The 15,446-nt window shown below is 38.2% G+C and overlaps 1 long non-coding RNA gene across 1 annotated transcript; it reads right to left on the bottom strand.

The window, feature by feature from the left end:
• Positions 1-4,147: 4,147 nt before the first annotated feature.
• LOC124380388 lies at positions 4,148-4,748 on the bottom strand. The gene is made up of 2 exons (XR_006924673.1): positions 4,690-4,748; positions 4,148-4,456 (listed from the first exon to the last, which is right to left on the bottom strand). It is a non-coding gene; the product is annotated as an uncharacterized LOC124380388 (long non-coding RNA).
• Between the last annotated feature and the right edge of the window lie 10,698 nt (positions 4,749-15,446).

The raw sequence follows: 15,446 nt of genomic DNA, 5'->3' as shown, positions 1-15,446 counted from the left end.
AGCACAGAGGAAATGGGAAAAGGTGTGTGTTAAAAGTTCCAGGCTGTTTTGAAGAACATGTTCTGATATTTGTGTAGATGTTCCTCCTTCACCTGTAGAGACACTGGGTTTCCTACATGAGCTACACAAGACTCTAGAAACGTGGAGCTGAAGAGTTCTGATTTGATGTGGAGATTTTCATCACACCCTTAAAGATATGGATCGTAACCCTGTAGAAGCACATGGACCTTCTCACAGAGGCGTCATGGATAATAAAAAAGCAGGAGTTCACTGATGTTTGACTTTTTAACCAAGTAGATAACAATGTACACGTGAGCAATAACGTCTCATGCAGATCTTTCAATTCCACAGCACGAGGAGCTTCAACCAGAGCACGACTCCTGAACCTTCACCACATGGAGGAACTTCCAGATGTTTTAGCAGTGAGAAAAGAAATGGACAAAGTGTCTTTATTCACAGTTTACGCTCAGAAAATGGAGGATTGCTGTCAGTCAGAAGAGCTTCAGAAGAGTGCAGATGATTTTGATCAGAAACTTCACTCACAGAATCAGACACAAGATCAATCTTCCTCACAAACCCACCAGAAACCCCCATAGATGCTGAGCTTCATGTGTTAATCACCTGAGATGAGCTCCATAAAGACCTACACTGTCTGAGTAATGAGAAGCTCCAGACGCAGACGGACGTCCAGCTGAACTTCACACGTGTTTATGGAGCACCGTTGGAGATGATGTTGTAGAGGTTTTGATTCACAGTCTAATCAGAGGAACTCTTTCACTGAGCTGCAGAAGAGCAGCGATTACGCTACTGAATAAAAAGAGAGACGTCACGGAGAGAAAATAGAGACGTGTCTCCGCTTTGCTGAGATTTAAAGTGATTATGAAGGACACTAATAACGTGACTGAGACGTGTCCTAGAAGAAATAATACACCAGATCACACGTACTGTGCACCAGGAAGAACCATACGAGATCATCTCTCACTAGTCAGAGACATTTTTACATCTCAGAGATCAACAGATTAAACATGAGCCTGATTTCTCCAGACCAGGAAAAGGCTTTAGATCCAGTAGAACACCAGGATCTCTGGAAAGCTCTTGAGACATTTGGTTTAAACCTGATCTGATTAAAATAAATAAAAGTTCTACACAATGATGTTGAAAGTGTGTTAAAAGTGAACGGAGGCTTAAACACTCTTGTGAAGGCACACAGGAGAGTGAGATGATGCTCACCATCAGAGATGCTACATGCTAAAGCTACTGAACTCCTGCTACACACACTGAGAAATGAACTGAGAGGAAAAACATCTCGTCTGTAGGCGTATGCTGGTGACATCGTCCTGATGATGAACAAACACGGTGAGGAACATCATTAACATGACTGCTGAAAGACCATGAGAAAAATCTCTTCTGCAAAAGTCCACTGGAGAAAAAGAGACTGGAAAGTGGTGAAGAAACACACCAACACTCCCAGAAAGACGTGTCTGGACAAGAGGAGGTTTAAATACCTGAGCGTGTACCAAGGAAACAAATCCTTCATCCAAAAGAACTGGCAAGGAACCAGTGAACAGATAACAGGACGTGTGGGAAAATGGAAATGTTCCAGAATGTCATGTAGAAGGTCGTGTACTGATTATTAATGATCCAGCAGTCTCCTCAGGGTTTTTTTTATAAGAAAAAAATATTTTCTTTGTATTTTTTATAACCTGCCACAATCACATAGAGACAGAAGAGGAGTGAAGATACACACATCATTTATACGTGTGTGTGTGTGTGTGTGTGTGTGTGTGTGTGTGTGTGTGTGTGTGTGTGTGTGAACAGGAAATGCTTTGCAGTAAAGTTTGAGCTGAAACAGTGAAACTTCAGCACTGATCAGACTGAAACACACCTGGAGCTGATCTGATTTATTTATTTATTTGTTTGTTTATTTATTTATCACTTCTAAAGTTAATATTTAGTGTTTACTCAGTTTGTTTTCTTAAATTATTCAATAAAAAAGTTTTTGTCTTTTTTTCTTCATTAGTCTTTAAATTGTATTCAAATTTAAACAGAACAAAAACAACTACAGTAAAACATTTATATCTTTTTAAACTCTGTGTGTGTGTGTGTGTGTGTGTGTGTGTGTGTGTGTGTGTGTGTGTGTGTGTGTGTGTGTGTGTGTGCGTGAGTGTGAGAGTGTGTGTGTGTGTGTGTGTGTGTGTTTACCTGTAGTCTGATTGAAGCGCTGCATTAGAGTTCCCACACCAACTTTGAAGGTCTCCTGACTTCCCTGCATATTCTGTGTCTCGCTGTTCCAGTAATCTTCTCCCTCATTGTTCTGGATCCACTGCGTCTTTGGGATCATTTTCCTGATGTTACTGTCGTAGTACACAAACTGCTGTCCATCCACCTGACCAACAGTAGTGTACTCTGGGAAATTTATTCCTGGTGTAACTCCAGTGTAGAAGTACTGCAGAGAGTGTTTCACTGTCAAATAATAAACACACACATTAACATACTAATACACACACACACACACACACACACACACACACACACACAGTAACAGTACTTACACTCTCACTCTACACACACTCTGATTTTATTATGAACGCATTTATTAATGATTTTAATCCAATAATCATCTGATACTAAAACACATCACTGTACATTCATCACTTTATTATTTATTATTTTACTCTGAGAAACATCTATAAATAATATTAATAATAATATTAAATCTGTGAAACTTGACATCAAATTATTAACAGAAAATTATATATTTTGAAAACTGTAGTGTTTACACAACTATGTTTATTTTATTACAAAAACAAAGACGGATTATTGTATTTGGAATGTTTCCTCCTCATCATCATCATCTTCCTCTATCTGCTCTAAATCACTTTAATTTCCATCCATAAACACTCCCATCACAATTAACAGTTTATTTACATCTGAAAATATACAGAAAAATAATATTTGTAAATTATGAATTTATTCTCTCAATTTGTTAAAAATAACATTTAGATTATAATCATTTATTTATTTATTTTACTAAAAAGACAAATCAGATTGGATGCACAAAAATCATAAATATTTAATTTCCACCGGTATGAAATCAGATATAAATTATTTTAAGATGATCATTAACTTTTTAATTAGTTTAATAAATAATAAAAACTTTGTATTTGGCATTATAGCAGGACTAATGTATATATAGTAATAATATATAATAATATAATAATAATTATAATTATTATATACATTATTCCTGCTATAATGTATATATAATAATTACAAATAATAATAATAATATAATAATAATATATAATAATATAATATATTTAATTAATATTTATTTGTATTGTATTTGTGCATTATAGCTGGAAATAATGCAGTTTACATCATAAAATACAAAACATTGATGATTAATCTAAATTATTTAAAAAAAAAAAAGTCTGCTATTGAGTGCAGTACAGCGATAAATCCACTAGGGGGCAGTAGAGTGTCATATTGTATAGAAGAGGTTTTAGAGGAAAGTGTTAATGAGGTGGTGCAGATTTTAGAAACTCTTCCCTCAGATCTGATCATTTACAGTTATAATAATAATAATAATAATAATAATAATAATAATAAGTGGAAGTATATCTGTGTGCTGTTTTTCTGATGTTACTGATGTTATTTGATCCTCGATCCTTAAATTTATATTTATATATTAATTATTAATGTATTCAGTAAAAATGTATAATTTATTCCTCAGTCAATTTCTTTAACTCTCTTTATTTATTTTATTTTATTCTATAATACTAACTGACACAATGTGGAATCTTATTAAACAATGAAGAATTAAACACAGCTTCTCACACACACACACACACACACACACACACACACACACACACACACACAGTTTATCAGTATTATGTAGTGTATAAATCTCCCTCATTATACTATAAACAATAAAAGTCACTCAGTATCTCACAACCTGAACTGAGGAGTGACGTCACACACACACACACACACACACACACACACACACACACACACACACAGATCTCCTCCACAGTGTCTCAGTACATGTTATTAAAGTGTGATTTTCTACAGTAAAGTGAATAAAGAGGTATAATATTATAGAGTAAATATAAGTATACAGTATAAATGACTGAACTCACCTGCTGATGAAAGATGAAGAGAAAATGTGAGGAAGATCAGAGCTTTCATTACTGAACTGCAGCGCGCCATCATTTACCTATACCACACACCAAACACTCTATAACCTCTTATTATTATCTATAACTCCGTGTGGAACTCCAGAGAAGAAGAAGAGAAGAAGAGAAGGTGACAGATCCTCCTGATTGTGTCTTCACCGGGAAACTTCTGCTCTAGCAGTCAGGAGGGGGTTTATATACCAGCGCTCTGACCAATCACAACTCAGAGTTTGGACCAATCAGAATTGAGGATTCAGTCTCGTCATCAGGATCTGAGGAGAAATGAGGAGAGCAGGATTATACTGAAAGTGAAAGAAAATGATGGAGGAGAAGAAGAAGAGTTTATCATCATCACTCTATTATACTCTTTACATCACTCTTTACTCTTTTATATTTTCACGTTTTAACTAATTATTATTATTCTTTTATATTATTATTATGAATATTATTAGTATTATTATATTATTTATAGAATGGTCTAGTGGTTAAGATGCAGCGCTCTCACCGCTGCGACCCGGGTTCGATCCCCGGTCAGGGAACCATCCCCAGCCACTCTCAGTGCCGGTCCCAAGCCCGGATAAATTGGGGAGGGTTGCGTTAGGAAGGGCATCCAGCGTAAAAACATGTGCCAAATCAAACGTGCGGAGGATCCGCTGTGGCGACCCCTAACGGGAGAAGCCGAAAGAAACTTATATTATTTATAGAATGTAATTAGCTGAATCATAATTTAATGTACAAAAGGATTTGTTGTTTATTAACATTACGATTTTATATAAGAAATATAACTACAATAAAGTAATAATATTTATAACAGTATTAATGATTCATCTTAACTATAAACTCAATACTTTGTGTTGTGACACAAAAGAACTGTATAAGAAAAATAAACTGTATATAAAATTGAATTGCATGGTCCGGTACCGCTGGGTTCAGCCATGTCTCAGTGAAGCAGAGAAGGTTGCAGTCCTGAATGTTCCTCTGGAACTTGACCTTTGCCCTGAGGTCGTCGGCGCTACGGGAGGAAACTGGAGTCACAGTTCCAACATGGTGGCTCCAGGAGCATGCGGCAGGGACTAAGAACCATCACAGACTATAAAACACCATCTTCCAGAATGGGGAATGTGGACACTTCATTGGCAGACAAGCTAAATGTCTTTTACGCTCGTTTTGAGGCTGCAAGTAACCACGCTAGCGGCACAAACAGCGGGCACGCCGAGAGAGCCGGAGACGTAAACACGTTCACCATCTCGGAGCATGACGTAATGAGGGGAGAGTGAATACCAGGAAGGCAGCAGGACCAGATCACAGGTCGGCTTCTGAAAGCCTGTGCTGACCAGCTAGCACCAGTGTTCACTGAGATATTCAACCTTTCACTGGAACAGTCTGTTGTCCCCTCATGCTTCAAACAGTCCACCATTGTTCCTGTCCCGACTACAGTTCAGCGTTCAACAATCTTCTCCTGAACATCAGCAAGACTAAGGAGTTGATAGTGGACTTTAGCAGGAAGCAGGAGCGTCATACCAACCCCTAAACATCAACAGGACCCCAGTAGAGAGAGTGGACAGTTTCCGGTATCTAGGTGTTCACATCACGCAGGATCTGTCTTGGTCCTGTCACATAAACAACCTGGTGAAGAAGCCCGGCAGCGTCTGTACCATCTGAGATGCTTAAGGGACTTTAAACTTCCCTCTCAGGTGCTGAGGACCTTTTACACCTGCACCATTGAGAGTGTTCAGGTAGCATCACTTCCTGGTTCGGGAAAAGCACCATGCAAGACAGACGAGCTTTCCAGAGGGTGGTGCGTTTAGCTGAATGTACCATCCGCACCATGTGTGTGTGTGTGTGTGTGTGTGTGTGTGTGTGTGTGTGTTTTACTCCACTGTTAATAAAAAACACTCCTGTGTTGTCCATCATCAATAAACACAAACAGATCAGAAAAGGCTTCAGAAGTTAGTGTTAATTACATTTACATTAAATACACTAAAGTATAATCTTATATACTGCATCATTTTATTACAAACCTTCATAAAGATCCTGATTATAAAATATTATTATTATTTCAGTCTTTTCAGGTGAAGAAGAAAGAAATAGGTTAATTCTGGTGTAAATGTGGAGAGGGATAAAGTTCAGGGTGGAGGATAGATGATAGAGGGTGGAGAGTAGAGGATGGATGATGGAGAATAGAGAGTAGAGAGTAGAAGATGGATGAGTTACTTTAGAACTTTGTACAATATACAGCAGTAACAGTGTGTGTAACATATACTGATGAAGTGATGACTGACAGAGATTCCCATTTCAGGTCTTGTGAAATGGTAGTGTCCAGATACTTGAAGGTCTCCACAGATGACACAGGGCTGTTGGACAGTGTGATGGGAAGTAGTTTTGAGTGGTATTTCCTAAAGTCTACTATCATCTCCACAGTTTTGAATGTGTGTAACTCCAGGCTGTTGTGACTGCACCATAGCACCAGCTGCTTCACCTCTGATATGCAGATTCATTTTGGATGAGTCTGATGAGCGTAGTATCGTCTGCATCTGCATGGAGATAGAGGGTGGAGAGTCAGATAACAGTGGAGTTGAGATGCTTCAGACTGACTGCTGTTTCTGTCACCATGAACACAACATTCTATTTTACATTATAAACTCATTAACCTTTATTTCTAAACATTGTGTAGCTTTTTCAAGTTTAATTAGAAATTATATCCATAAATCATTATAACTGGCACCTGTTAAAGTTGGTAAAACCTTTACTTTTGCATAATTAATGCAATAATTAAATAAAGATCTATATTCTCCCATTCCCTCATCATCTCAGCAGAACCTGAATCAGTGGAGCATTTACAGAGGAGCTCTCTAATATGTACAGTCTTTGATTTTAACTTTCTAGATCTTTTCCTGAAGTGAACAATACAGTGTACACCAACACTAAAACCCACAGTGGTGAGAGAACTGCAGCAGGTTTCTCACTTCTAGACCTGGACAGCTTTTACAACAATTGATCTAAAATTGCTAAATTTACTGTGTCTCTGATGAAGATCAGACCACATTCAAACTCCGATTTTGCTGATTTCACCAAAATGTTCCTGAAAGTCATATTTTGACATACATTTTTCAACATTTCCATTTTATTTACTGAATTACTTTATTTCAGGGAAAGTTATTTGCTTTAATAAGTTTAATTATAAACTCTATAATCACTTTCATTATAGACATTAGAGGCACAGAGCAATATTTATTCAGAAGAAATAAAAATATTGTGTTTATACACTGATATATACACACACACACACACTTCATGCAGGTGACAGGGTGTGTGTTTTGTGTATAAAGGTGTATTTCTGTTAGGTGTGTTTTCTCTGTGCCTGTAGCAGCACTGAACACACACTGCATCATCAGTTACTGTGAAGAAGCTTCAGCAGCAGATCAGTAACTAAAGTGAAAGTGTTTTAGTGTCGAGGAAAACACGGGGGATTTCAGCTTCACTAGTGTTTATAAAGAATCTACTTTTATAATCTACATTTATTTATTTCTTATATAACAACAAACACTTATAGAGTTTTTTACATTAGAGATGATTTGGGGAACAAAATCATCTACAGCTTCAGCAGCTGATCTCATACATGAAGAGACTGATGGAGCAGATTGAGTTTAATTCTGATGAATAAAATGGAAGAATGTGATGATAACTGCTGAATAGAGACGCTTCAGACTATAGTGACACACACACACACACACACACACACACACACACACACACAAACACACCTTATAATGAAATATTCACAGTATAGATTTTGGGAACACAAACCAATGAATTTATATCAGTGAATTACTTCAGTACAAAATATCAGCAATGGAAATTCCTGACAAACCCATGTGAGCGTATATATATATATATATATGTGTGTGTGTGTGTGTGTGTGTGTGTGTGTGTGGAAAATCCCTCAAAGACAGAAATGTTTTTATGATTGATTAATATTGAGCTGCTTTTCTGCTACAGCAACAACACCAACAACTGTACAATAAACATTATATTTCTACACTGAGTTATATATAGTAATGTTTATATTATTTCTGTTTAAAATTCTACAATTACTGTTATTATTCAATAGCAGTATTTTACTCTTTTTTTTTTTCAAAACAATGCCCAAAAAATTTTATTAACAAATATAAATAAAAAATGAACTTATAATTTATAAATATTAAAGCTCATTTAAAAAATTTCATAAAAAAAAATTATGTCCAAAAAATGTATATTAACCAAGATATTTTTATATTTAAAAATAGATTTAAACATAAGTACAGTATAGTACAATTATATTATTATTAAAATAATTCTGGGAAAGACATTAATAATAAGAAATTATTAATAAAAATGTAAATACAGGAATTGTTGATCTAGGACTCCTGTACTGGGTTATTTAACACGTGCTTGTAGATCAGGACATGATTCTGCCAAACAAGTACTCCACACACACACACACACACACACACACAGACACACACACAAAGTATAATACACACATTTAGTGTTTAATTTAGTGTGTAATTTACTATACAATGTGCTGTTGTATTATTTTATATTCACATGATTTGGAACATTAACTTTAAATGTAAACTCGAAATATACTCTTGTTAAATGATATGCGAGTCTTTTTCAGGTTGAGTTTGTTCCGTGTCTCTACACTTCACGTGTGTTAATAACAGTATCATGAAACACTGCAGTCTGTATCTCTCAGTGCAGCACAGAAACAGAAAACAGGGGTCGATTTAAACTTTACTGAAAAGACTCAGTGGAGGAAACGCCGGGGTCCCACACAGAAACAGACCATCATATATTATTATTCATTACTACTGTATTAACACTTTATTTATAGACACTGTTTTAGTGAATCAGAGGAGAATAGAATTCATTCTTTATACATTATTGATGTGTTCACACGTTCAACAAACACATTTATATACAACACTACAGTGTGTTTAGTTCAGAGAACGTAAATATGTGATGGACTTTAACATGTCCTCCTCCCTCTCTCTCTCCCTCCCTCTCTCTCTCTCTCTCTCTCACTAACCTGCTCTTGTCTTTTCTCCCCAGTAACTGATGATGCAGCAGTGTGTAATTTCTGATTCAGTGCTGCTACAGGCAGAGAGAAAGAACACGGAAATATGTTTGAAAGAACTTTTGTCAGTGTGTGTAACACAAACACACACACAAACACACACATCTGAACTGAAATATAGTGTTGTGTCTAAATACTGATCATAAAATATTATTATATCTCACAAAATTAACGCAGTTACATACAGTACATAATTCTGATCTTTTCTGGTTTATAGTAAATGCTGCTTGTAATATTGTAGTGTATTTTGTGTTCACAGGACAAACACTAATAAAACCATGTAGGTCACTACACATAATACAGTGGTAATGAAGCTGTAAAATAAAGATGACTGATAGTTTGTACACAAAACTCAGATTACAGCAGTGTTTTATATTTAGGGATTAGAGTGTAGAACAAATAAACAGGTTTTACAACTGAATGTGTTCATTTTCCTGTTTTTATTTGATTCTGACTCGTGTACACACACACACACACACACACACACACACACACACACACATATATATATACATATTTAAATCTTTATATCATTTTAATATCTTGTTATTTAAACTTTTTTATTTAAACAGAAGAAAGTACATTTTAGACAGAATACTTCTATATAATTCTGTTTTTTTTACAATTGAGAATTAGTAACTTTTACTTTCTTTTAATTAAAATTAAAAAAAAGAAAAAAACACGAATTTAATTCTTACTTCAGAAATCTTTATTCTGACTTTGGATTTTTTTACAGCCATGTGTTGTACATTTTAAACAATACTGTACATGTTTCTTAAATATCATTACTACACAATATTGTACAATACAGTAACATGTTTATTTATTACACTGTTCATTACATCCAGAATCTAAAAGAATGAATAATGTTTAGGTAAAGTGTCAACACTGTGCCAAAGTAACATCTTTATTATTCTTTCACTTTCTCACTAACAAAAACCCCCCAACACTCTCCAACACTCACTTCCTGCACTACAGGTTCCTCCTGCTGCTCTGCATTTTACTCTAAATAAAGAATGTGATCACTTTATTTACAGAAATTCACCTCATCATCATCATCATCATCATCATTATCATCATCACTCTTTTATTGTACTTCATTATTATAAATGAACTGAAAATAAAATTCTGACAGAAATTCTCACCAACATCTGAACTGTTCAACATTTATTACATTTATTACATTTATTACATTTATTACAGGGAATAATGAGATTCTACATAAAACTGCTTAAACCCCTCCAGTCTCTTTATTCAGCATTATAACGTGCATTTATACTGAGAGAGAGAGAGAGAGAGAGAGAGAGAGAGAGAGAGAGAGAGAGAGAGAGAGAGAGAGTCACACTGAGAGAGAGAGAGAGAGAGAGAGAGAGAGAGAGAGAGAGAGAGAGAGAGAGAGAGTCACACTGAGAGAGAGAGAGAGAGAGAGAGAGAGAGAGAGAGAGAGAGAGAGAGAGAGAGAGAGAGAGAGTCACACTGCAACACAGACCTCCTACTCCACTACACACATCTTACACCACTACACACATCTCCTACACTGCAACACACACCTCCTACTCCACTACACACATACCTCCTACACTACTACACACATCTTACACCACTACACACACCTCCTACACCGCAACACACACCTCCTACTCCACTACACACATACCTCCTACACTACTACACACATCTTACACCACCACACACACCTCCTACACACAACACACTTCCTACTCCACTACACACATACCTCCTACACTACTACACATCCTACACCACTACACACACCTCCTACACCACTACACACATCTCCTACACACACACACATCTCCTACTCCACTACACACATATCTCCTACACTACTACACACATCTTACACCACTACACACACCTCCTACACCACTACACACACCTCCTACACCGCAACACACATCTCCTACTCCACTACACACATATCTCCTACACTACTACACATCTTACACCACCACACACACCTCCTACACACACCTCCTACTCCACTACACATATCTCCTACACTACTACACACATACCTCTAAATTACTCAACACATTTACACCACTACACACACCTCCTACACCGCAACACACACCTCCTACTCCACCACATACATCTCCTACACTGCAACACACACCTCTTACTCCACTACACACACACATCTCCTACACTGCAACACACCTCCTACTCTACCACATACATCTCCTACACTACACATCTTACACCACTACACACCTCCTACACTACACACATCTCCTACACTACACACATCCTACACCACACACACCTCCTACACCACTACACACCTCCTACACCACCACACACATCTCCTACTCCACTACACACATATCTCCTACACTACACACATCTTACACCACTACACACACCTCCTACACCACTACACACACCTCCTACACCACACACATCTCCTACTCCACTACACATACCTCCTACACCACTACACACACATCCTACACCACACACACCTCCTACACCGCAACACACATCTCCTACACTGCAACACACACCTCTTACTCCACTACACACATACCTCCTACACTACTACACATCCTACACCACTACACACCTCCTACACCGCCACACACATCTCCTACACCACTACACACATCCTACACCACACACATCTCCTACACAGTTACACACACCTCCTACACCAATACACACACCTACTACATCACTACACACACCTCCTACTCCACTACACACACCTCCTACACTACTACACATCCTACACCACTACACACACCTCCTACACCTTTACACACCTCCTACACCACTACACACATCTCCTACACTGCAACACACCTCCTACTCCACTACACATACCTTCTACACTACACACATCCTACACCACTACACACACCTCCTACACACTACACACATCTCCTACACTGCAACACACACCTCCTACTCCACTACACACATACCTTCTACACTACTACACATCCTACACCACTACACACACCTCCTACACCGCAACACACATCTCCTACACCACTACACACCTCCTACACACTACACACATCTCCTACACAGTTACACACACCTCCTACACCAATACACACACCTACTACATCGCTACACACACCTCCTACTCCACTACACATACCTCCTACACCACTACACACATCTCCTACACTGCAAAACACACCTCCTACTCCACTACACATCTCCTACACTGCAAAACACACCTCCTACACCACTACACACCTCCTACACCGCTACACACCTAATACACCGCTACACACATCTCCTACACACACACATCTCCTCCAAAACTACTACACATCTCCTACACCACTACACACATCCTCCTACACCGCTACACACAACTCCTACACCTCCACACACACCTACTACACCAATACACCTACCTCCAACACTACTACACATCTCCTACACCACTACACACTTTACTTTTCCCTGTAACAGCCTGGACTCTCCCGGGGTAAATTATTGTTGGATTTGTTTTATATGAAAATTAATGAATGTGCAATAAAATGAAAACATAACGATGTGCTGAATTGCGACGCTACAAACAGACTCAAACTGACAGTTTGGGAAAATCCACAAACACACACACACACACACACACACACACACACACACACTTGGCAAGCTGATGAGTCAGTGCTGGAAAATCCCTAAGCTTCCAGAAATACACAAACACTTTCGATATGATAAATTAATAAAACAGCTCCCCCTGCTGGTGCTCTATGTTACTCAAGATTCAAGACTGAAATGTTGCGTTATTGGCATTACAGTACAAACTTCTCATTCCAAAACAATTTATTCAAAAAAGTAAAAAAAACAACAAGAAAACAAGAATATTTAAAACATCCAGCTCTGAGCTAACAACCGAGCCTGCCTTCCTCACCAGCTTGTCCAGACATGAGGCGTTCATTTTATTGATGATGCCTCCCCAGCACACCGCTGCTTAGAAGAGGGAACTTCCCACAACAGTGTGATAGAACATCTGCAGCAGCTTTTTTCATCTGTGTCAGCAGTCCAGTAGAGTTTGTTATCCAGCTGCACTCCTAGTTATTTGTAAGTCTTTACAAACTCCACACAGTCACTGTTGATAGTCACAGGTTGAGGCCTAGGCCTCCTAAAATCCACCACCATCTCTCTGGTCTTGATGGTCTTAAGGTGCAGGTGGTTGAAGTCACACCATCAGATTTTTTCGACCAGGTGCTCTGTCTCTACACTGCTGACATGAGGGAAGCTCTAAGCAGAAGCTCTGTTCTGTACTGTACTGTTCTGTTCTGTTCTGTTCTGTCCTGTCCTGTACTGTACTGCTCTGTTCTGTTCTGTACTGTACTGTACTGTACTGTTCTGTTCTGTACTGTACTGTTCTGTTCTGTACTGTACTGTTCTGTTCTGTTCTGTACTGTTCTGTACTGTACTGTTCTGTTCTGTTCTGTACTGTTCTGTACTGTACTGTACTGTTCTGTTCTGTACTGTACTGTTCTGTTCTGTTCTGTACTGTTCTGTTCTGTTCTGTACTGTACTGTACTGTTCTGTTCTGTACTGTACTGTTCTGTTCTGTACTGTTCTGTTCTGTTCTGTCCTGTCCTGTACTGTACTGCTCTGTTCTGTTCTGTACTGTACTGTACTGTACTGTTCTGTTCTGTACTGTACTGTTCTGTTCTGTACTGTACTGTACTGTTCTGTTCTGTACTGTACTGTTCTGTTCTGTTCTGTACTGTTCTGTTCTGTTCTGTCCTGTCCTGTACTGTACTGCTCTGTTCTGTTCTGTACTGTACTGTACTGTACTGTACTGTTCTGTTCTGTACTGTACTGTTCTGTTCTGTACTGTTCTGTTCTGTTCTGTACTGTTCTGTACTGTACTGTTCTGTTCTGTTCTGTACTGTTCTGTTCTGTACTGTACTGTACTGTTCTGTTCTGTACTGTACTGTTCTGTTCTGTACTGTTCTGTTCTGTTCTGTACTGTTCTGTACTGTACTGTTCTGTTCTGTTCTGTACTGTTCTGTTCTGTACTGTACTGTACTGTTCTGTTCTGTACTGTACTGTACTGTACTGTTCTGTTCTGTACTGTACTGTTCTGTTCTGTTCTGTACTGTACTGTACTCTTCTGTACTGTACTGTACTGTTCTGTTCTGTACTGTACTGTTCTGTACTGTTCTGTTCTGTACTGTACTGTTCTGTTCTGTTCTGTTCTGTTCTGTACTGTTCTGTTCTGTTCTGTTCTGTACTGTACTGTACTGTTCTGTTCTGTTCTGTACTGTTCTGTTCTGTTCTGTTATGTACTGTACTGTTCTGTACTGTACTGTTCTGTACTGTTCTGTTCTGTACTGTACTGTTCTGTTCTGTACTGTACTGTTCTGTTCTGTACTGTACTGTTCTGTTCTGTACTGTTCTGTACTGTACTGTTCTGTTCTGTCCTGTACTGTACTGTTCTGTTCTGTTCTGTCCTGTACTGTACTGTTCTGTTCTGTTCTGTTCTGTTCTGTACTGTACTGTACTGTTCTGTTCTGTACTGTTCTGTTCTGTTCTGTTCTGTTCTGTACTGTACTGTACTGTTCTGTACTGTTCTGTTCTGTTCTGTACTGTACTGTACTGTTCTGTTCTGTCCTGTTCTGTTCTGTTCTGTTCTGTTCTGTTCTGTTCTGTACTGTACTGTTCTGTTCTGTTCTGTACTGTACTGTTCTGTTCTGTACTGTTCTGTTCTGTTCTGTACTGTACTGTACTGTTCTGTACTGTTCTGTTCTGTACTGTTCTGTTCTGTTCTGTACTGTACTGTTCTGTTCTGTTCTGTTCTGTACTGTACTGTACTGTTCTGTTCTGTACTGTACTGTACTGTTCTGTTCTGTACTGTTCTGTTCTGTTCTGTACTGTTCTGTTCTGTTCTGTTCTGTTCTGTTCTGTTCTGTACTGTTCTGTTCTGTTCTGTACTGTACTGTTCTGTTCTGTACTGTTCTGTTCTGTACTGTACTGTTCTGTTCTGTACTGTACTGTTCTGTTCTGTACTGTTCTGTTCTGTTCTGTTCTGTACTGTTCTGTTCTGTACTGTACTGTTCTGTTCTGTACTGCACTGCACTGCTCTGTTCTGTACTGTTCTGTTCTGTTCTGTTCTGTTCTGTACTGTACTGTTCTGT

Source organism: Silurus meridionalis, chromosome 27 (genome assembly GCF_014805685.1).
Source record: "Silurus meridionalis isolate SWU-2019-XX chromosome 27, ASM1480568v1, whole genome shotgun sequence".
Classification (NCBI taxonomy): domain Eukaryota; kingdom Metazoa; phylum Chordata; class Actinopteri; order Siluriformes; family Siluridae; genus Silurus; species Silurus meridionalis.
Note: the sequence above shows the minus strand (reverse complement) of the source record. Positions and strands in the feature narration are given on the sequence as shown.